Here is a 23,271-nt window from a genome sequence, read left to right as displayed (position 1 = left end):
GTAATGTGAAACAAAATTGCAGTGATAAATAATTGGGTAAGAGAAAAAGGATTAAAGAAAGTGAATTATAAGTAATTGGAATTAGGGGTTGCTGAAAAAGTTTAAAATAGGGATGCAGAAAAGGGAGGTATGGGGAAGTCGTTGAAATAAGGTTTAAGAAAAAGAGGTTATGAAACTATACGTGTTTATATGTTTGTTTGTCTGTGTACTGTCAGTGGTATTGTGTTTTAATTTATGTTGGAAAATTAATAAAAATTTATATATATATATATATAAATGAAATGATAAGCAAGACATTAATCCGATTTATTCATGTTTCATCCCTCCAATTTGTAATAATAATGGTAAGAACAACAACCATCAGTACCCATGAATAACAACAAGCAGAGATAGCGGTATATAGTGCAGAACAACATGATAGCATAATCTGCAAGTCAATAAAAAAATTATCATAAAAAATAAGCCGGCAATAGTGTTGTTGGGGTAGCCTTTTGGTGGTGCCCCCACTCAGCTTTTCTCACTTTAGTTGTGACCCCCATTTCCCCAGCAACAGAAAACATGTATGTTCTTGTCATCCATGGGACAAGGATTAGGTTTTTGGGCAATGGCATGTATATCGACCCTTAAGGACCTCTGCCCTCCTCATCCCCATTTCCTTTAGTGCTGTGCTTTTTAGATTTCAAGCCCGTGAGCAGAAAATGAGCATTTGAAAGATCTTCTTGGAGCCTTTTGTAGAAATGTAGGTTAAATACACTTTGAAGAAACAAATGACAATAAGCTCATTTTCCAGAATTCTGAATATATGTGATAGATTCATAGACTACATATTGCATTAAATAAAACTTCATGTTGAATCTCCGGCATCTCAAGGCAGGCCAAGAAAGGGCCCTGCCTGAACCCCGGGACAGCCACCACCAGTCCATGTGGACCAGGAATTGGGGGGACATCTTTGGTGCACCAGATGCTGTTGGAATCCAACACCCAGCTGGCACAGCCAATGGCCAAGAATGATGGGAGTTGGAGTCCAGCATATCTAATTCTCCAAAGAGCCCTAGGAAATGAGAAAGAAGAGGAGCAAAAAGGAGCAGACCTAGGTTCAAAGAAGGAGACAGAGAGAGTGAAGTTTGGAAAGGAAGAGGCAGCAAAAGGCATGGCGTTCTCTCACTTACCAAGGTCTCAAGTGAAGTACTCAGGTGAAGGTGAGAGGAGATCTTGTTCAAATCGTGAGCAGCAAGTCCTTTTATACGATTCCAGGACCGCAAGTCCCTCCCTTGTAGACGAAAGCTGTCTTCAGGTGTCCTACCTTCCCTGACTAATTGTTGGGCGTGGACTTCATCCAGCCATTCCTGAACCGCCCTGTATTCATTAGCATGTGTTTTATCCAATTCCATTCCCCTTTCATTATTCTAATATTTACTCCTGTGGTTATGTAATACCCTTTTAAAAATTAGTGTCCTGCCTCCCTTCATAAGGAAACTATTCCCTTCAAGGCTACAAGCCCTCTGTCCACTGAATTCTAGAGATATGTATAATCCCCATCTGTCCAGTCTTGGGCAGCCTTATTTCTTTTATAGAAGACTTTTAAAACTTCCTTAATAATCCCTACATAAGGTAAAGGTAAAGGGACCCCTGACCATTAGGTCCAGTCGTGACCGACTCTGGGGTTGTGGTGCTCATCTCGCTTTATTGGCTGAGGGAGCTGGCGTACAGCTTCCGGGTCATGTGGCCAGCATGACTGAGCCACTTCTGGCAAACCAGAGCTGTGCACAGAAACACCGTTTACCTTCCCGCAGAGCGGTACCTATTTATCTACTTGCACTTTGACATGCTTTTGAACTGCTAGGTTGGCAGGAGCAGGGACCGAGCAACGGGAGTTCACCCCGTCGTGGGGATTCGAACCGCCAACCTTCTGATCGGCAAGTCCTAGGCTCTGGGGTTTAACCCACAGCACCACCTGTGTCCCTAATCCCTACATATGTTTGCTATGTTTGCTTTAAACAAAGCCCTCTAAATTGAATTTGGGGGACATCAACCTCAAAGGGAGCTTCCTGGTGCAGTCTGGCCATTGGTCCATCTAGCTCAATATTATCCTCCCCTTTCTGGCTGGGGAGTGCAGGATTCAATCCTGCTTAGGGGTCTGTTCCAAAGTGCATTCTCTGTGTCTTTTTGCCTGATGCTCCACTTCCTGATCTTCCCTTGATCTTTCTGGTTGGGCTCATGAAGGGTGTTCCAGTGCAATTTCAGGGAGAAAAGTTGGCTAGAAACTCACATAGAACTCTGGCTGTTTGCTAGCCTGCCAAAACTAGTAATTTCTGAATTTGATCATTGTGGTTTGCAGAACTTTCATTGGTTGTATTAATAAATATATCATTTTCACCTTCATGATGCTTCATTGTGAGTGGCGGTATGTGTGTGTGTGTGAGGATGACAAATATCTACAAAAAATAATAACAGAACACTAAATGACTTACGGCATGGAAATATGGCAAAATGAGCTTGCGAATGAGAAAATGAGAACCTGAAACTGAAATTCTTTGTCCATCCTTTCATCCAAAATTGCAAGAGAAGACTTTCAGTCCATCTCTGTGCCCATCCTCACATCCAAAAGAGAGAGACGGGAGTAGGATAAACCCATTGCTTCTTTCCCCCAGTAACAACTAGTGGCTGTCCCCCTGCTCTCACCTGAAGGAGAGACGCCAATCATGGTTGCACAATCTACAAACATGGATCAGAATAGAGCTGAGATGGCATTCACCAAACATGCCAAAATCTGAAATGATGCATCAATTACGGCAACCCAGAACCAATAATGATGAAAGCAACAATACACCAAGCATGAAAGAGCAACATCACAAACCAATTAGCAGGAACAGAGTGAGTATCCAAAAGGAGCTGCTGCCTCCATCTCAAGCTGAACCACAAATGCAATTGAAAAACAACCCTTTCTCAATATAGCACATGAAATCCCCACAGATAATTCGAATGTGTAATCATTTTGGCCAGCATACACATAGCAATTTTGGTTCTTCAGGATTGACTCAGTAGATCAAAGTGCCTAAGTGGCTGTAACACCCATCCCTTCCCTATATCAGCATCTATTTCAGAATTGTTTATTTCCCTTTTATCCTATGTTATTTTGTAAAGGTTGCATGAAAGCTTCCATCCACAACAGGGTCATTTTCCCTAAATGAAAAATACAGACGTATACACAGTCAAAACATTGAGATTGCTGGCAATGAAAGTGACTTAATATTTTGTCAGCATTTTTCATATGCAAGCCTCCTGGAGAAACACTGGTTGACACAGAAATTGCTCCCCCAAGGTATATCTCCACTGATTCTTTGTGATCAGTTCCAGTCTGCCTGGCAGATAGCGGTCCTGAAATCTCTGCAGAAATTGGGCCTTGCTCCTCAAGCCATCTGAAATTTGGGATTGGATCAAGCAAGATCCATGGTCAGGCAAATAAGTATGGACATAGAGAGACAACAGGACTGCTTGAGGTCCCCTGTTTACATAATTGCAGAACACAAGAGATATTGCTGTCCCGACAGCATACCTCCCTTTCCTCATATCCAGTGATGTATTCTGCCTGCAGATGAGCAGAGGTGATTAACTCACATTTTCATGAGTGAGCTATGTTGATCAAGGAGATGACTAAATCCACTTTGTCTCAATTTTGGAATACCCGTTTCTTTTCCCCCAGCTAGAGCTAAAAATATTTTCCGATTATGAAGTTATTGTCCTTTAAATAGGCCATGGATTGTTTTCTGCTTTCCAAAGAAGAGATATGCTTATGGTACATAGTATGGAGTTTATTTTCCCACAGGCTCTGCATTGGTGCTGTCCAATTCCCAGTTCCATTATGCGACTTTAATCCTACTTTGTGTTGGTCTATGAATGTCTTCATGGAATGGGACATGAAAAAAGAAAACATGTATATATATATATATGCGGGGGAAACACAGGCTTGTTCTCTCACTGTTGTCACTTGCGTGACAGGTCTAAATTTCATTTTCATAGAGCCTGCAGCTCATTGGATCTCCTGAGAAGGAGAAAGGGTTGAGACTTTTAGAAAACTAACCCTTATGGGGGTGGGGCTATTCCCCCTACAAAGTTCCCACCCAACTCTGAGTATTTTGAAAGGTATTTCCTTTCCTCCAAACTCAATTAGCTCTTGGTTGTTGCTTTTCTTCATGTTTGTCTTCTCACCATAATAAAATGTTTGAGGGGGCTGCCACCCCCAAGCTGATGGACGTTGCCATTCAATTAGTGTGTGTGCTCAATTATGTAGGGCAGAGCTTACCTCCCCCCAAAATATTTTATTCAAGTTGGCAGCATGCCCACAAAATTCCCACAAAACGCTGAGCTATTTGTAATGGTGTTTCTTCTTCCCAATTTCCCACATTTTATGGTGCAATTTATTTTTGGAGAGTAAAATAAACCACTTACAAAAAGGGGGTTATGTTTCTCAGGGATATGGAACAAAGTTGGTGCTGGTGCTGGAGTGAAGGGCAAGCATGAAAGAAACCCACAGAGAAAGCTAAGTTTAATACATAAGAGGAAGACAGTGATTTTCATTCCAGAAACAAAGGAAGAATTGTCTTCAAGACATTGCAATTAGGTAATTCAAACACTGATCTTGATGACACTGATAATACATACACATTCAGAATTGTATTATGTTTCTACGGCATTCGAGAGCAATAGAAATGGGATGAATTCAAATATTTGTGCCTCAACTGGAGATACATTCCACAATAAAACCACAGAAGAAGAAGAAGAAGAAGAAGAAGAAGAAGAAGAAGAAGAAGAAGAAGAAGAAGACGACGACCTAGGAAGCAGCTGCATATTTGTAAGGCTAGCATGGATGAGCCAAACATCTGGAAATCCTGTAAACATGGTGGTTTAACTGTGGATGCTTGACATTTCTGGCACCAAGGCCCATGAGATAATCAATCGTGAAGCCATGCTGAGTTCGTCAATTGCCAGTGAGGGCATTCTGCTGGTCTGAGTGCTCCCTTTAATAGCATGAATAGCGCCCAGAGCAGCCATATCCCAGGCCAGCTCCAAAGGAGGATGTGCTCCCACAGCCAGTATATCCTCCCACACGAACTGGCTCACACGAGGCAGAGAGTATTGGTCCTGGACATGTTTTTCTGGGAGGACGCAGGGGGATGCATACCCCTAAACAATTTGCGTTTAAGGTCTACATTTGGCCTCATTGAGGGGCAGAATTTCAATATGACTAGGAAAATCTGAGTAGCCCTTGACCTTGTTTTAGGGAAAAAAGCACTGGTGACATCCATTGTTTTCAGATTTTAAAATGCCCAGTTTTTTAATCAAAATCTCAATGTTTCTGGGGTTTCATTTCCAAAAACAATAAGTATTCTCATCTGCAATGTTCCTTGTACTTTGCTTGATATATGCCTCTCTTGATATCTGCTAATGTTTAGCCTGGTATCTGTTTTCCATATAAATTATTTCTAAGAGATCATAATTACACACACACAGTAACAGCTACAAAGAAGATGGTAGATTTGTCCGTTCCCCTAGGTTTTCAATGTTCTTGTTAATATAGGCAGTTGGGATTTTTTATCTTGAATGTCTGAGAAAAAAGAAAAAGAAGGAGGCTTCTCTGATCATCTCCTTTATCTTCCAGCTCCCTCAAGAGCTAGTGGTAGTCCCCATCTCTCCCCAACAACAACAAGAAGAGACACTGAATATATATGCACATTGCGCAGACATAGAATTGGATAGCTCTGAGCTGGCAGATACCAAGCGTTCCTCTGCAATGTTTGCCATGATTCAGCAATTATTTTGGCTCTGAAACAGTCATGAGAAGAACAATAATGCCACAAACTAATTAAAAATAACACAGAGCCTCCCACAATGAGGTAGAATGTAAAATGTACATGTAACTTGGTTCGGATTGGAAGGGAGCTTCTTGGAACAGATTCCATGGCAGTTCTGCAGGCTTCAGATTGCAGGCACGCTAATGAATGGATTACGCCGAGAGGTCGTCATTGCTCTCCCCTGCAGTGGCGGCATAACGGGGGCGGGCTCTCTCTCCTTGAACATATGTTCTCCAGAGCCAGCTCATCCCCCCCCCCCACACACTGGATAACCCTGATGTTCCCCAGATCCCTGGCGGGGGACTGGGAGGGATTAACATCCAATGCCTGAGCCAAGGTCTACCCACATCTGAAACATAATAAAGTTATGGCCAATTTCAATCCCATAGCACATTGTCTTGAGTCGTTATTCCACACGGGGGCCACCCAGGGTTTTGGGGGACTCCGCCTGTCCACACAATGGCAATCCCCAACCTGTCTAACAACTCTTCCTCTTTCCCTTCCACATTGTCATTGCTGACACAACTCAGATTCCTTTTGTGGGTTGACTCTTTTTCCTCCTCCTCTTCCACTTTCCCTCACAAATGTCCCCCTACTCATCTCTAAACCATCCTGGTTTTTTTGTCTGTATACCTGCATGATGCCCCAGTCCCCCCAGAAAAGGTCTTCTTGCTGGGATCTAGCCAGAATGCTCTAAAATGCTGCCCTTACTTACATAGGACAGTCTCAGCATCCTTATTTACCACCCTTCTGGCTCCCTCTCCTCAGCTGTGTGTGGTGTCTCAGCTGCTGAACAAAGCAGGAAGTGACAGCAAACGTCAGGGTTCTGCACAAATGCCTAGAAGGCTCACAAAGTTTTTCTTTCAAGAATTAACCCCATGGGGGGAAAGTGTAATCTCATTCAAGAGTTTATATTTCATTATATAATTTTTATATAATTAATTATATTTCATTATATAATTTTTAAAAATCAAAATCTCAAGGTTTCTGGGTTTATATTTTGAACAAACAGTAAGTATTCTCATCTGCAATGTTCCTTGTATTTTTCTATTTATTTATTTATTTTAAAATAATTTTTATCAACAAACCAATCAAATCACATTAATTCCAATTTACAGAGCCAAATTTTAAATTTTTGTTGGGGGTACCCATATTTCGAGCTCTGAAAGGGATCCGATCATCTTATTGCTGCTGCTTTGATGTTCACAGTTCTGTCCAAAGAATGTTCACAATTCTGTCCAATCCTCTCTTTGTTGTTTTCCTCATCTCTTCTTGTTGTTTTCGTATATTTTTCCTTTCTCTTTGTGACCTCTGATAGTCTCCACAAGCGAGTTGAAAACAAGCATTTTTATAATCCTGTGTGGGTTTTTCCATTCATCCAAGCATCATATTCAGACGGCAGATGCTTTCCATCACTTCCATAGAGAAAACAATCCTACCGTCTGCTCATTAATCTTCGCAGGCCTGTCACTCCCTTCTCGATCTTCTCAGAGGGTTCTGCCAGCAGTCCAATATAATAACAAAGCCATGGCTTCCTCCCCCTTGATCATCAATCCTGCAACAAAGCCTGCCAACATGGCGACTCTCTTTTTATAACTGCGTCATTCCAAAAGCCTTTCATTCTTTTCCAGATCTCCATAAGCCAAGCCTTTGGTTAGTAATTCATTTCCACACCGTTCTTAATCATCCCGCTTGTAGTCAATTGTGCAACGGTTCTTCTTGGGGAGGGATTGTTAGCTAATCACATTGTATTTTTCTATTTAAGCCATTTTCATTCCAAGTTAGTATTTTTAATCTGCCATTCTGGTTCAATTTAAGGGAAAATAATAATTATTTTTATTCTTGCTTTAATTATGTCTTTGTTACTCTTCCTCTTCTTCCTGTTTATCAGTGCTATCCTCAGGTAATTCCTCTATCCCCCTTTCTGCTCCTGTCACGAGCATCCCTTCTCCTAATTCTTATATTCAATTTTTCATCTGAAATTTCTGCGCTTCAGATATATCCCTGGATCGTTGTTTCTTGTTTTTATATGTAAAAGAGACTTCCTTCAGGAATTCCCATCTATATGGAATTTGCTTATTTCTCAGAGCATCTGTCAAAAAATTGGAATTAGCTTGGTTTTTTTAGAAGTTGGACGGGAATTTCTTTTAGAATAATTTTATTTTTCTCTCCTATCTGTAATCTATTCTGATAGTTCGTTTGTAATATTTGGTCTCTGATTTGGCGTAAATTAAAAATTACCAGACAGTCTCCTGGTAACTTTTTTTCACCTTTGCAAAGCTTGATTTAATTCAGAAGATTGAATCAATCAAGTTTTCCATCAGTTCTTCCTGTACCTCTATCTAATTAAACAACTCCTTAATCCATTTGGACCTTATATCTTCCTCTGGTTCTTCGGAAATTCATCTAAGACAGAGAATCATTTCCTTCTGACACATTTCCAAAACCGCAATCGCATCTCAGGCTGCTTCCTGGGAGACACTAGCCTCCGCCACCTCCTCTTTAATTTTTCCTGGCCTTTTCTCAATTCCAACCCTTCTGCCTGAACCCTCTTTGTTTTTCTTTCTCTAATCCCTGTGTCATGGTTTTTAGCTCCTCTACTGATAGTCCCCGTGCCGTAGTGTTCCCATACACATTGTCATTGCTGACACAACTCAGATTCCTTTTGTGGGTTGACTCTTTTTCCTCTTCCCCTTTCCCTCACAAATGTCCCCCTACTTATCTCTAAACCATCCTGGGTTTTTTGCCTGTATACCTTCACCATGCCCCAGTCCCTCCAGAAAAGTTCTTCTTGCCAGGATCCAGCCAGAATGCTCTAAAATGCTGCCCTTACTTACGGAGGACAATCTCAGCATCCTTATTTACCACACTTCTGGCTCCCTCTCCTCAGCTGTGTGTGGTGTCTCAGCTGTTGAGCAAAGCAGGGAGTGACAGCAAATGTCAGAACCTCTTCACAGTCATGTTGCAAATCTTTGAAATATATGTTTAAGGACCCTCTGATGTTGCACTGTAAGGTCTGATGAAGCTGAGAGAGGCTGGCTAAACGTGAACTGATCACTCCTCTGTGTCATGTACTTCACTAGGCACCCAGTTAAAAGCGCTCATCATAGAACAATGTCCTCAGGCAGAATGTGCAACTCTCTCTGGGCTTCTTCCAATCATTCCTGGCTGAATGAAGCGCACTGTCAGGTTTGGAATGTACATCTGACTCACGCATAGAGAACTGGCCTTTCCCCCCTTTCTCTGGGCTGAATGGAATCTTTCCCTAGCCATGTTCAAGGTCTGCGGGAGAGGGAGAGAGACAGAGAGAGCACCCCTTCTTTCCCCTTGATACCCTTGACCGAAGAACGGTGCACTCCTATCTGGGATGGCCATCCTCTTTCAACGAGCGTGCAGCGTCGGGTGTGTGTGTGTGTGTGTGTGTGGATATATTCACCCCCTCCCATTGCGAGCATCTCCTGATACGATGTTTTCAGAAAGGAGGGGGAGGAAACTGCTCTTTGCTTCTTCCTCTCCTGCCTGACTCCGTGGGGAGTCTGAGTGTTATCTATGTAGACATTAGATGGCTGAGTTAGAGCTGTAACACTCATTCAAGCCAGTAGCGCTTTAGTATTAGTTTGCAGTAGCTGTTAGAAATAAAAGAAGTTATGCTTCATAGCTTTCTTCCATGTTGTTTATACTCTGCTGAGTATCGTGCTCACAACTCACAGTTGTGGGTCCTGTGCACTTAGACCTGCTTTCCAGGAGTGGAAGGTCTCTGGAAGTACTCCAGTCACCTAGCCCAGTCCGGGCAGATCCAGTTGTTGAGCCCAGTCATTGGCATAGGCCAAAGGCGTACTGACAAGGGGGTGCACATGGACCGATGAGGGAGGGAGGGGACACTTGCCTAGCTAGCCAGATCAGCCGAATCAACCCTGGCGATCAAGGTGCAATGGATGTCGCAGCCAGATCAACCTCACATCTAAACATATAAAATCATAACTACCTAATACTTATTGCAGTGGTGTTTGCTGCTGCTGAAATAACTAACTATGGCATTATGTTCCCTACATTTCTGATTTATATTATTACATGCGAGGACCCTTTTTTTATAATATATATGGGGGCTGTTCTTTTTAGATGTAGGGCTGTAGCCAGCTAAGTTCTACTCAGTGTAGACCTATTGGAAATAATGTATCTAAGATAGACATGCCCGCCCCCCCATGCCTAGGAGTGAAACCTAGGAATGAGTAAAAGAAATGAAAAATGAACAGAACCCAAAATATAATTATGATGCAGATAGATAGTGTTTATTGTAGTGGAAAGAGGAGATCATGAAAGCATTTCTTAGGTGAGCGGCTTCAAATAGGTTGACAATCCTTTCAGCCACAAAAGTGTTAAATGACAAAGTGACAGATGAATTTGTAATTGACACAAGGCAAAGGTACACAGGGGAAGGAAGAGATTCTCAGGGAACTGGAAGCATCAGAACTCTTGCAGGCCTGAAGGATATTCAGAGTGCCATCAATGAGTGATAGAAAGGCAACAGAAAGGATGCGCTAAAGAGAGATAGAAGGAAAGCTCAAAGAAGCATTGATCAGGGATGTGTAGGCGAGAGTGTCAGAGATGCTGAGCAACCTTTTGATCCAATCCATTCTGGTTTGTCTGGATGGAGAAGGCTCAGCATTCCTGACACCGTACAATCATAGAATTGTAGAGTTGGATGGGACCACAAGGGCCATCAAGTCCAACCCTCTGCAATGCAGGAATCTCAACTACAGCATCCATGACAAATGGCCATTAGACATTGATCCATGGTGTGCATTTCAGGTACCATTCCCCACACCCCGTTCCTGTGGGGGATCAAAATCCCATTCGAAAGAGAGACAAGCTCATCTTCGTCTCAGTATAGGAACTGTCGCTGGATGAGAAGGGAGATTGTAAGCAAAAGAATTTGGTTGCATCAGTGAAGGCAGCTGCATTGCTGATGAAGGAGCAAGCATGCTAGCCTGAGTTATCTGGGCAGGGGTGGGGTTGGGGAGAGTCGTGTTTGTTGCCTCTTTCATAACATCAATCTCCATGTCCACCCACAGTGTCTTCGGCCTAAGTGTTCCGTCGGCTTCCTGCGTTACTACTTCAATAGGCATGCTGCATTTCATAATGGGTGTCATTACAGCTGTAGTCATCGTAGAACAACTGGTGTGAATCTGGAAAAAAATAAAATGGAAGTGTTTAAGATGGTGTACACTAATGTCTACTCGGATTCTGTTTTAATTACAAATTTTGCATCAATAAATACTATGAGCGATCTTTTCTGAAAGTGGTGTCCAGTTACATCACAGTAAATGGTAAAATATAGCAAGCAGATAGATTTTTAGCAAGGGGATATATAGACATAAAAAAACCAAAAAACCCCTTAACCTCCCAACTTTTTCTCCCTTTTTGTGGGGAGAATGAGGTCTTTGTTCCTCACACACCTGCATGGCAACAGCATGAGGCGAGTCAAAACTACAAATTTGAGGAGGGGGGGTATACAAGTTCAAAGAGTGACCTTAGGTGGTCCTTGGTTACTTTGTTAAAGGCTTACTCAGATAAAAAAAACTCTCCTGCATAGTTGTACCTTGGAAGTCGAACAGAATCCATTCCGGAAGTCCGTTCGACTTCATAAACGTTCAGAAACCAATGCGCGGCTTCTGATGGGATACAGGAAGCTCCTGCAGCCGATCGGAAGCCACGGAAGCCCCATTGGATGTTCGGCTTCCAAAAATAGTTCGCAAACAGGGACAGTCACTTCCGGGTTTTCGGCGTTCGGGAACCAAAACCTTTGATAACTATGCTGTTTGAAAACCAAGGTACGACTGTATTACCCTTGGTATGTGAATAGAGTGAATCCTCATTCCTCAGAATGCACTTTGTGTCCCTGGATTAGACACCAAATCTATGAGGCAAATGTGAAAGCTTGCAATTTTCTAATTACCCTGTGCCTCAAAAATAAAATAAAAAAATGTCTAGTAGCACCTTAGAGACCAACTAAGTTTGTTCTGGGTATAACCTTTTGTGTGCATGGGCGCTTCTTCAGATACTTTGAAACAGAAGTCACCAAACCTTAACGGTGTCTCAGAAAAATTTTACACATCACTTGGGAAGACAGGCGAACTAATATCAGTGTACTGGAAGAAGCAAAGATCACGAGTGTTGAAGCAAGGATTCTTCAACATCAACTTCGTTGGACTGGTCATGTTATGTGGATGCCTGATGATCGTCTTCCAAAGCAACTACTCTATTCCGAACATAAAAATGGAAAGTGTAATGCTGGTGGTCAACAAAAGAAGTTGAAAGACTGTCTCAAGGCAAATCTTAAAAAAATGTAGTATAAACACTGGCAACTGGCCTGCGAGCACTCCAGTTGGAGAACAGCCTTTACCAAAGGTGTCATGGGCTCTGAAGACACTCGAACTCAGGACGCAAGGGAGAAAAGTGTGAAGAGGAAGGCCCCCTTGGCAAATCCACACCGTGATCAAATCCTGCCCAGAAACCAATGCCCCCACTGTGTAAGGACTTGTGGATCCAGAATTGGCCTCCACAGTCACTTAGGGACTCATTGTTAAAACCATATTAATGGAAGACAATCTTACTCGGCTATGAGTGATTACCAAAGAAGAAAGAAGATATATAGGGGAGACTCAATGGGTATGGTAAACCTGTTGACGACTGTTAATGACTGAAATAAGTCCTACAGGAAAATGCAAGGGATAGTATGCAGATGACCAAAAATAGCTCTAGCTGTTCCTTAATTTTTCAAAACACAATCCCTAGCGAATCTCCTCCACAGTCACAGAATGCCTCTGTGCCCTTTTCCTATTAAAGCTTTGATTTAAAGACAACTTACCAACAGCAGGAAAGGCTGAGCAACCGAAGTCAAGGGAAGCTGGAAGACTCTGGTGAGGAATACAGAAATGTCTGGAGCATTTATACCGTTTGCTTTTGGCTTCCACGCTTTGAGTCAGCATTGCTCTTTCCTAATGGGCACTTGGCACAAATGCCTAGAAATCTCACAAACATTTCTCTTTTAATGATTTACCCCACGGGGGAAGAGTGTAATCTCATTCAAGAGTTTATATTTCATTCTAGATTATTATAGTGCCTGGTTGGATGCCTTTGTTGGAAGAACATATCCTTGATTACTAATGCCACCTTGGCTGAACCCTTATGTTATTTGATTATACAAAAGGACGCAAAAAAATATATATTTGCGTTTAGGGTCTACGTTTGGCCTCATTGAGGGGCAGTATTTAAATATGAGTAGGAAAACCAGAGTAGCCCGTGACATTGTTTTAGGAAAAAAAGCACTGGTGACATCCATTGTTTTCAGATTTTAAAATGCTCAGTTTTTTTTATCAAATCTCAATGTTTTTGGGGTTTCATTTCCAAAAACAACAAGTATTGCCGGACTATTTTGAGTTGGGCGATGGTCTGCGCCTACAGATCTGTACACAGAATCTGTCGTCCATCCCGGTCATCTTCTTGTCTTTGCCTAACAGCAAAAGGTCCAATTTTTGCTTTTGCGGGAGGTCAGCGAGCCTCACCAGTAGGGGATCCATGATCTTACTACGTGCCTCTTCATAAGAGGGACATCTAAAGAACAAGTGTTCTGGGCTTCCTATCTCTCCCAATGGACAGGTGCAAAGTCTCTGAGCATAGGGGACTTTTCTAAAAGCTCCATCCAGGACCGGCGAGGGAAGAGCTGAGCTTCTGGCGAGTGTAAAGGCCCTTCTTGCAACCCTAGATACGAGAAAGAAGAGACATGCTGCCAGTGCGGCTATATCTCTCTCAATTTCTCCAATTCTATAGTCGGGGCACCTTGCACAGTCCTGCTGTCTCTTGGTGTCTAATATACTTTGCCTGACCATAGCTTTTGCCTGGCCCGAGCCCAGACTTAGAAGGGCTTGAGGGGCAAAACCCAGTTTCCAGAGGGTGTTCAGGACTGCAGTTTGCCAGCCCGACTGGAATTGGTCACAGAGGATCAATGGGGCTATCCCTCGGGAGAGCAGGTTCAATGTCAGCCATTTGCAGATTGATGTTAGGCAGATGCTAGCCTCCACTCTCATCATCCCCATTTCCAATCTAACCCATGCGTTTGAGACACATCTGGGGACTTGGAGGAGAGCTCTAAGAAGTCTAGATTGAACTCTCTCAAGTGGGGAGAAAGCAGAGGAAGGCGGGCCCAAAAAGGAACCATAGAGGAGTTGTGCCAAAGTTTTGGCCTTGTATAATTTTAGAGCTGCGGGGACGAAGAAGCCCCCTTGTGGTCTGAAGAATTTAAGGATACAATTTGCGTTTCCCCCCGCTGAACTCCCAATGTTTATGTGTAGTTTGTTGGTTCCTAAGGCCTATACCACCATTCCTAGATACTTGTAGTTTGTGACTTGTTCTAGTTTATGGCCTTGGAGTTCCCAGCTTCTAAGCTTTGGTTTTATCCCAAAAGCAAGTATCTTGGTCTTTTGATAGTTGATTTTGAGACATTCAGATTCACAGTATGTTGTGAGCTTTCTTAGTGCTCTTTTGAGTCCAATGGGGGTTCTAGATAGAATTACCGCATCATCGGCATATAGCAGGACCGAAATATGCCGATTTGCAAGCTTCGGCGGGTGGAGTTCTGAGTCATTGAGTGCAGATACTAAGTTATTTAGATAGAAATTAAATAGTAGAGGGGCCAATAGGCACCCTTGCCTGACTCATTTGAAGGTTTTAATAGGGTTCGTTAGGTGTCCTAGGCAGCTGCACCTGACTCTAAGAGCCGTGTTTGCGTGCAGTCCCTGAATTAAGAGCAGAGGCCTTCTATCTATATTGGTACCCTGTAGTCTGTTCCAGAGTCTGGTTCTGGAGACTGTATCAAATGCTTCTTTTAGGTTGACGAAGGCAGCATATAGTGAGGCCTGCCCTCCTGATTTGTAGTTGTCGATAAGATGTTGTAACGTTAGACAATGATCTATCGTGGACCTTCTGGGTCTGAAGCCCACTTGTTCTCTTGCCAGGATATCTTCATTTTCTAGACATTCTGTAAACTTATTAAGGAGATGCTTTGAGTAGAGTTTACTAATCACACTTAATAAGCTAATCGGCCTATAATTTGCTGGGCCAATGAGTATTCTCATCTGCAATGTTCCTTGTAGTTTGCTTGATATATGCCTCTCTTGATATCTGCTATTGTTTAGCCTGGTATATGTTTTCCATATAAATAATTTCTAAGAGATCATAATTACACACACACAGTAACAGCTACAAAGAAGATGGTAGACTTGTCCCTTCCCCTATGTTTTCAATGTTTTTGTTAATATAGGCAGTTGGGATTTTTTATCTTGAAAGTCTGAGAAAAAAGGGAAAGAAGGAGGCTTCTCTAATCATCTCCTTTATCTTCCAGCTTCCTCAAGAGCTAGTGGTAGTCCCCATCTCTCCCCAACAACAACAAGAAGAGACACTGAATACATATGCACATTGCACAGACATGGAATTGGATAGCACTGAGCTGGCAGATACCAGGCGTTCCTCTGCAATGTTTGCCACGATTCAGCAATGATTTTGGCCCTGAAACAGTCATGAGAAAAACAATAATGCTACAAACTAATTAAAAATAACACAGAGCCTCCCACAATGAGGTAGAATGTAAAATGTACATGTAACTTGGTTCGGATTGGAAGGGAGCTTCTTGGAACAGATTCCATGGCAGTTCTGCAGGCTTCTGATTGCAGGCACGCTAATGAATGGATTACATTCAAAACAGGATGGATGCAACGCTCATATTCTTTTTTGCACTGTGACCCAATATGCTGAATAAAGAGACACATTCAGAAAGAAATAAACTCGAATCCACCAGTAATAAACTCAAATCCACCATATTCTCTAATCTTGGGAACTGCTACTCACGTGCGTACGCATACACGTGTATATATATATAAAGACACCAGTAATTTATGTAAATGGAAAATATAAAGAAGACAAAACATTAACAAATATCAGTGACAGACATCAGTATAAGTACAATAAAATAAAATAGATGGAAATAGCCTTCCTAATTGAATCAGGCGTTTGTCATGAGTCGGTGACTCATTTTGGGAAATATTTTAGTAGTAGCATACTTTTCAGCAACTAGTGAAATGTTCAAAATGGTAGAGCCTCTCAGACTTCAATGGGCAAAAGGGCTAGAAGATTTACACAAACACTGCACTTTGACGGGTGGAAATTCTGAACATACATTTGACTTCTGCTTTAATGGATGAGATTGAAGTTGGATCCAGATACAATGGAGGTCCTCACAATCTAGAAGTTTGTTTTGAGACCCACTTAAGATAGGGGAAATGAAACTATGGTCCTCCAGATGTTGTTGAACTCCAAAACCCCTCAGCTCCAACCAACATGGCCAATGGTCAGGGATGATGAGAATCATAGACAAAGAACATCTGAGAGACCACAGAGATCCCACCCGCATTTCATACTATCCAACTTTCCCAATTTCCCAGGTATTATGAAAGCCATCCCAGCTTCTCATTTGATCCTGGAATGTCCCTATTTTTCTCACCAGTGCTGCCACCACCAAGCTCAGGGAGGAGGAGGATCTGGCCCTTGTCCTGAGTGCTGGCGGAAACTGTGGCTGCAAGGGAGCACCCCATGGCCTCTTTCCTTGGGCTGCTCATAGCAGCTGCTGGAGAGGAAGAAAGGAGCTACACCATATTCCAGGGCTCAGCAAACTTTTTCAGCAGGGGGCTGGTCCACTGTCCCTCAGACCTTGTGTGGGGCTGGACTATATTGGGGGGGGGATGAGTGAATACCTATGCCCCACAAATAACCCAGAGATGCATTTTAAATAAAAGCACACATTCTACTCATGTAAAAACACTGATTCACAAACCGTACATGGGCCCAGTTTAGAAGGTGATTGGGCTGGATCTGGGCCCCAGGCCTTAGTTTGCCAACCCATGCCTTATACTATAAAGTGCTCAGAAAGACCGGTCATTATTAATTCCCACAGGGGGTCACTCAACAGTCAGCAATAAGTGGATTCATTGACATCCTTTTCTCTGGCCTCCACATTCATATAAGATAATAATAGTGGTCTATTTCTTCCCCGAATTCCCTGTTTTTAGGATTTCTGGAAACCTCTGGTTGGCTGCTGGGCTAGATGCACCTTTGCTTTGATCCAGCTGAGAATGTTCAGAAGAACAGCAGACCAGTGTGATTTGTACTTTGAAATTTTTGCCCTTTAATTCTTAGCCTTTTATGGATTTGGTAGCATAAATTTGTACCTTTCTATGCATTCTGAACATTGGATGAAGCAGCTTGAGTGCGCTTTATCATAATAGGTTGCTATGTGCTAAGCACTAAGTTCTACTCAGAGTAAAACCATTGAAATTAAAGGACCCAGGCTAGTCAACTTCATTAATGCCAGTGGAACTGCTCTGAGTAGGAGTAGCACTGGATGCACACCATGACCCAAATACCAAATCAAATTGGGCTTAATCATAAGGATCCAGGCATCAATTAAGTCAGGTTGAAATAGTTCAAGATGGATGCAGACCAGGTAGGACAGACTGGGTTCATCTGGGGCTGTTAAGAGTATCAGAATCAGACAGAACGTTGAAGCAGGAATTGGGCTGGATAACCCACAAAAGGCTGAGCCCTACCAAACTGCTGGCTGTGTCTTCCCAAGAGAAGGGGTGGCAGATGGATGCCTTTAGGTGTGGGGTACTCGTTTGGAGCATGAAGCCCTTTTCAGCCCAATGCTACCTGACCCTGCCTCTTGCCTGCTGCCCCACTGGTGAAGCAGTGCCCCACAGAAGAAGAAGAAGAAGAGTTTGGATTTGATATCCCACTTTATCACTACCCGAAGGAGTCTCAAAGCGGCTAACATCCTGCTTTCCCTTCCTCCCCCACCACAAACACTCTGTGAGGTGAGTGGGGCTGAGAGACTTCAGAGAAGTGTGACTAGCCCAAGGTCACCCAGCAGCTGCATGTGGAGGAGTGGAGATGCGAACCCGGTTCCCCAGATTACGAGTCTACCGCTCTTAACCACTACAACACACTGGCTCTCAATGTCTCCACTCAACAGCTGCTGAAAGGAGGCAATCATACTTGCCAGGTGCTTCTTCCCAAGCATGCCTTCCTTGGAGAGAAAAAAAAAAACACTTGTGAAAGATCACCCTGCAGAAATTAACCCCCATGGGGATTGGGGGAGAGAGACACCAGGTCTCCTTTCTGTCAGGAGCTAGCCGGCTGCCGGCTTGCTAACACAGCACACAAGACGTATTTAGCTTGAAGATTTATTGCGAATCAAGTCGTTAGCCACAACCGCTCCCGCCGAGCAGCCATGCATCAAATCAAGTTGACTCTTCTGAAGAGTACTTCCGGGACCTGCAGAATAGCCTGAAATTCTGACCCTTACTTTTCGTGGTTTGTTTTCTGTCTAAGACCGTCCCCATTCATCTAGTCTTGGGACTAATAGGGTCAGCAAGCTCCCCTTCCGGTGAAGAACTACTCCCCCTCCTATGGGCCGAGAGTGACTGAGATTCTTGAGAGAGCTGGCTACCATCCAGCCCGCCCTTTCTGAGCTGATAAGCTGCATTCCTACCAACTCCCGAGAGAGGAGGGTTTGTATGCCCACTAGTTCCAGTTGTCTGAGAAATCTGCATGCGTCTCTGTTCTCCCTCTGTTTGACTGCTTTCTATCTCAGGCTGTACTTCCTGGCTTTGGCTTGGCGTGTTTGTGACACTTTGCCCTGCCTGCTTCCAGCTTCCAGCCATATGTTTAGCCTCATTAAACATTACCCCATGCCCCAACCAATTTGGGATAGGGATCCAGGATGCCATGGGTTGTCCCTAGTTTGGCCCAGAGTGAGTTGGGCTTAGTCCAAGGCAGATAGGGAATGTTGGTACAGAACAATTCATTAGGAACATCCATATTAGATTTTTGATCTTGATTGAATGTCATATAAGAAGTGGGGAAGCATGAAGCTGGGATAGCTCAGTTGGTAGAGCATGAGGCCCTTAATCTCAAGATTGTGGGTTCAAGCCCCACATTGGGCAAAAGATTTCTGCATTTGCAGGTGCTGTACTACATCCAGTCTAGATCACCCTTGTGATCCCTTCCAATGCTACAATTCTATGAATGAATAGTTATTTCATCCACATCACCCACAAAACCACATCTGTTTTGAGCAACCACCACTCCTCCTCAAACCTGAGTCTGATTCCCAGAGATAAGATAATGAAATGGAGACAATAGAACCACTACAGTGGTACCTCAGGTTACAGATGCTTCAGGTTAGAGACACTTCAGGTTACAGACTCTGCTAACCCAGAAATAGTACCTCGGGTTAAGAACTTTGCTTCAGGATGAGAACAGAAATTGTGCAGTGGCGGTGCGGTGGCAGCAGGAGGCCCCATTAGCTAAAGTGGTACCTCAGGTTAAGAACAGTTTTAGGTTAAGAACGGACCTCCAGAACGAATTAAGTTCTTAACCCGAGGTACCACTGTATTGTGATGCAGATAATTATATTGAAACACAGTGGTACCTTGGGTTACAGACGCTTCAGGTTACAGACTCCGCTAACCCAGAAATAGTACCTCGGGTTAAGAACTTTGCTTCAGGATGAGAACAGAAATCATGCAGCAGCGGCGTGGCGGCAGCTGGAGGCCCCATTAGCTAAAGTGGTGCTTCAGGTTAAGAACAGTTTCAGGTTAAGAACGGACCTCTGGAACAAATCAGGTTCTTAACCCAAGGTACCACTGTATTTCTAAGGTGAGCAGCTTCAAGAAGGCCAAGAAGGCTGAGTGGTAAAATAGCTCATTGAGGAATCATTTATTTCTGTTCGTTCACAGCTTCACGTTCTCGAGTCAGTCCAGAAGATCCAATTGTCATTTGCAGTCTCACTTCAATCCCTGTATACTTGTGGCATACAAAGGATGAACAGGTTAAATCAGATATGATAAACTGGGCAAAGGACTTAGGACATAACATACAAATGGCAGATTGGAAGAGACTATGGAGAACAGATTTGAAATTCACAGCATGTTGTACGCTCAAAGAAAATTATAGGAAAATGATGTACTGGTGGTATCTGACTCCTGCTAAGTTATCCAAAATGTATAGAACAAGCTCCAATATTTGTTGGAAGTGCAAAGAAAATGAGGGTACCTTTTATCATATGTGGTGGTCATGCAATATAAAGTCTTTGGGGGAATTTATATACAATGAATTGGAAAAAAATGTTTAAAATAACATTTGTCAAAAAGCTAGAAGCATTTCTATTAGAAATTACAGGTTCCCGTATCCCAAGAGACCAGAAAATACTGTTTATGTGTGTGACAATGGCTGCAAGGATGCTACTAGCCCAAAGATGGAAAGAACTAACAGTTCTGACCAAGGAAGAATGGCAAGCCAAACTGCTGGACTACGCTGAAATGGCAAAACTGTCTGGGAGACTCAGGAATCCAGAAGGTAACGACTTGAAAAAAGGATGGGGGAAATTTATAACTTACTTAGGAGACCATTGTAAAGAAACAGAAACGTTAGCAGGACTCTAAAAATAACTTGTAAAGAAACAAAAAATACGGATAATTCAGAGAGATGGAAACTGTGGAGAACGTAGTGATATGTAGCTTTAGAAAGGCGATGGGGGGAAGTCACAAGAGCCAGAGAATCTCATATATGGATATGGTGAAAGTTTTCCCCCCTCTTTTTAGTATTTTGAATCTGTTATTGTAAAAACCAATCAAAAATATTTTTTAAAATCCCTGTATGCTTGCGATCATGTCTGTGACCTTTGGCTCTGTGGGAGTCCCATCAACCACCATCTCAAGAGGACTCCTTTCATTTGCTGCTGTGTCATTTGGGAAGACTCCCTGTTCCTGTTAATTGCGGTGTGGCATGATTTCTGCCTCCCCTTGATTAATACTTTGGAGGTGTAATAAAATAACACTAATAAGGTGGTGCTGGCTACGGTTGTAGCGGAGCCGCAATTGCCAAATGGAACAGTTGCCTGTTGCCTTTGCTGTACTGTTTGTACTTTCTACGTGCCGCCAGCCTCTCGGAGTATTGCAAAGATAATCTTTCACACATTTCGCTCCAGGGCACACGCGATACTTCCTCATTATTATTCATTACAGTTACAAGAGCCAGGCAAAGAATTGTGAATGTTTCCTTTGATCCTTTTGGCACCTACCCAACTAGTCGATTCATTAAGCATTAAAGGATGGGTATTACTGAAACCTCAATCCAGCAGTCTTGTTGACTGTAATTAAAAAGGAATGCCATTTGGTCGGAGGCAGCAATGCTACTGAATATCAGTTTCTGGAAACTGCAGGAGGGGAGAGCCTTGTTGTGCTTGCGGATTTTGTGCAGGCATCTGGTTGTGAGAACAGGATACTGGACTAAGGTTACCAGATTTCTTTCAATGAATCCGGGGACACTTTAAATAAATAAAGACTACACGTTCGGGATGTTGATGCTGCAGCGATGGCGGTGGCAGAGAGGCGGCCGCTGCCCTGACCTCAACCACCACGTTTCCCCTTCCTCCGAGGCTTCTATCTCCTTTTCCATGAGCCTGGGCAGCCCGAGTTGTTGGTTCTTTGGTGGTGGTGGGGAAGCGGTGCTCGGTAGGTCAGGCATGGAAGGCGGAGAAGGAGGGCCGAGAGTGGCGGTGACGGTGAGGCTCGGGCAGCACGATGCCGCCCTTCCCATCAGAGCAGACCCAATCCCATTCCTACTTGTGTGCAAGCAGGAGGGGGCGGGGATCTCTCAGCTGTGAAGGGAGGCTTCATGCTGCCTATCAGAGCTTGCGTGCAAGCAGGAGGGGGCAAGGATCTCTTAATTAGGCAACGAGAAGCCTCCCTTCCCAGCTGAGGGATCCCATTAGTTGCTGGGGTCAGGGAAGGTGGACGCAGCCGGAAGCTGCATCTTAGATCCCCGGCACCACCATCCTATGGGGACTTCTGAGCAGTTCCTGAAGCCAGCCAACTGTCCTGGGGACATTAGATGAAATCCGGGGACATTCCGGGGATGGAATTTGTCCGGGGACTTATTCACAAATCCAGGGACTGTCCCCGGGAAATGGGGATGTTTGGTAACCCTAGACTAAATGGGCCAGCACAACCCAAGGCTTCAAGAAATCACTTTATCCTAATCTTCTAAAATATATCCTTTCCACAGACTTAATTGAACCACTGGGGGCTCTGTGTTCCATCTTTGTTGCATTGACTTACATCAAAAGTTTAAACCAGATAGCATAAAAATAATCTGAGTTAGATTTTTCCTGGCTACCTTTCTAGTTGTCTCTGTGTGAGATATCCCAGACTCTACGAAACCAATAAGCAGTCAATGGAGTTAAGCAAATTTCCAGTGACTGGCTATTGACATTCTTGCCGCTAATAATAAAAAGACCAGAGACTTATTCTGGGATTTGTATTGCTTTCTATTGAAAGCAAGGTCAAGGCTGGATCTGGTGCTAATGGTTGATCCGTGTTTTGAAATATAATGGTAAAAACCTTTATTCAAAAATTATATAAAACCTCACATTCCCATTATATGTGCATATAAGTTCCTATAGTCTTACAGTTCTACCAGCAAAGTGGAGAAATATTTGTATTGATTTTGGAAAGGCTTACTGGAAGCAAATACCACCTAAGTATGATTTTTAAAGTGGATTTTGAGAAGATACAGTTTTTAAAGAATCATTTACCAAAATCTGATCCCATTTATCCGACTTACATTCTTCAATTTGATATTTAAGGTCACCCTCCCAGGCTATCCTAAGACTTGGTGGAGAACCAATTGCCTGGCTTATTAGTAATTTGTAAATACTGGATACCAAGCCTTTAGAAATCAGAGATATAGGAACAATTAAGGATTCAAGAGTAGTTAGAGAATGCCAACAATCCCCCTTATGGGCTAAAGATTTAGTAAATGCAGTTATTTGAAGTGTCTCGCAAGAGTAGTGCATGCTCTGGTTATCTTCCACTTGGACTACTGCAATGCGCTCTACATGGGGCTAGCTTTGAAGGTGACCCGGAAACTGCAATTAATCCAGAATGCGGCAGCTAGACTGGTGAGTGGGAGCATCCGCCGAGAACACATAACACCTGTCCTAAAAGACCTACATTGGCTCCCAGTATGTTTCCAATAACAATTCAAAGTGTAGGTGCTGACCTTTAAAGCCCTAAATGGCCTCTGTCCAGTATACCTGAAAGAGCATCTCCACCCTCATTGTTAAGTCCGGACACTTAGGTCCAGCTCTGGCGGTTCCCTCCCTGCGAGAAGCAAAATTACAGGGAGCACTTCCGGTCAGCGCCAGCAACTGTAATGGCGGATTTCCTCCGATCTCCTGAGGAAATCTGCTTCGTGGAGCCAGGGTTCTACCGCTACGGCGAAGCGGGGACCCGGAAAAAATAAC

General features: G+C 43.3%; 2 long non-coding RNA genes across 3 annotated transcripts in view; both read right to left on the bottom strand.

The window, feature by feature from the left end:
- Positions 1 to 23,271, bottom strand: part of LOC310752002 — a 34,341-nt gene that overhangs the window by 4,499 nt on the left and 6,571 nt on the right. Inside the window, exon 1 of one of the 2 annotated variants that reach the window (XR_014542778.1) lies at positions 1,170 to 1,265. The exons of the other annotated variant lie outside the window; for it this stretch is intronic. This is a non-coding gene — a long non-coding RNA (uncharacterized lncRNA). Of the gene's footprint in view, positions 1 to 1,169; positions 1,266 to 23,271 lie in introns of those variants that run through there. 2 annotated transcript variants of the gene reach the window in all.
- LOC310751622 lies at positions 10,120 to 12,827 on the bottom strand. The gene is made up of 2 exons (XR_014542638.1): positions 12,721 to 12,827; positions 10,120 to 11,038 (listed from the first exon to the last, which is right to left on the bottom strand). It is a non-coding gene; the product is annotated as an uncharacterized lncRNA (long non-coding RNA).

Source organism: Podarcis filfolensis, assembly GCF_964270895.1.
Source record: "Podarcis filfolensis genome assembly, chromosome: 16".
Classification (NCBI taxonomy): Eukaryota; Metazoa; Chordata; class Lepidosauria; order Squamata; family Lacertidae; genus Podarcis; species Podarcis filfolensis.
The sequence above is the reverse complement of the archived record's forward strand: the minus strand, read 5'-3'. Positions and strand labels throughout refer to the sequence as shown.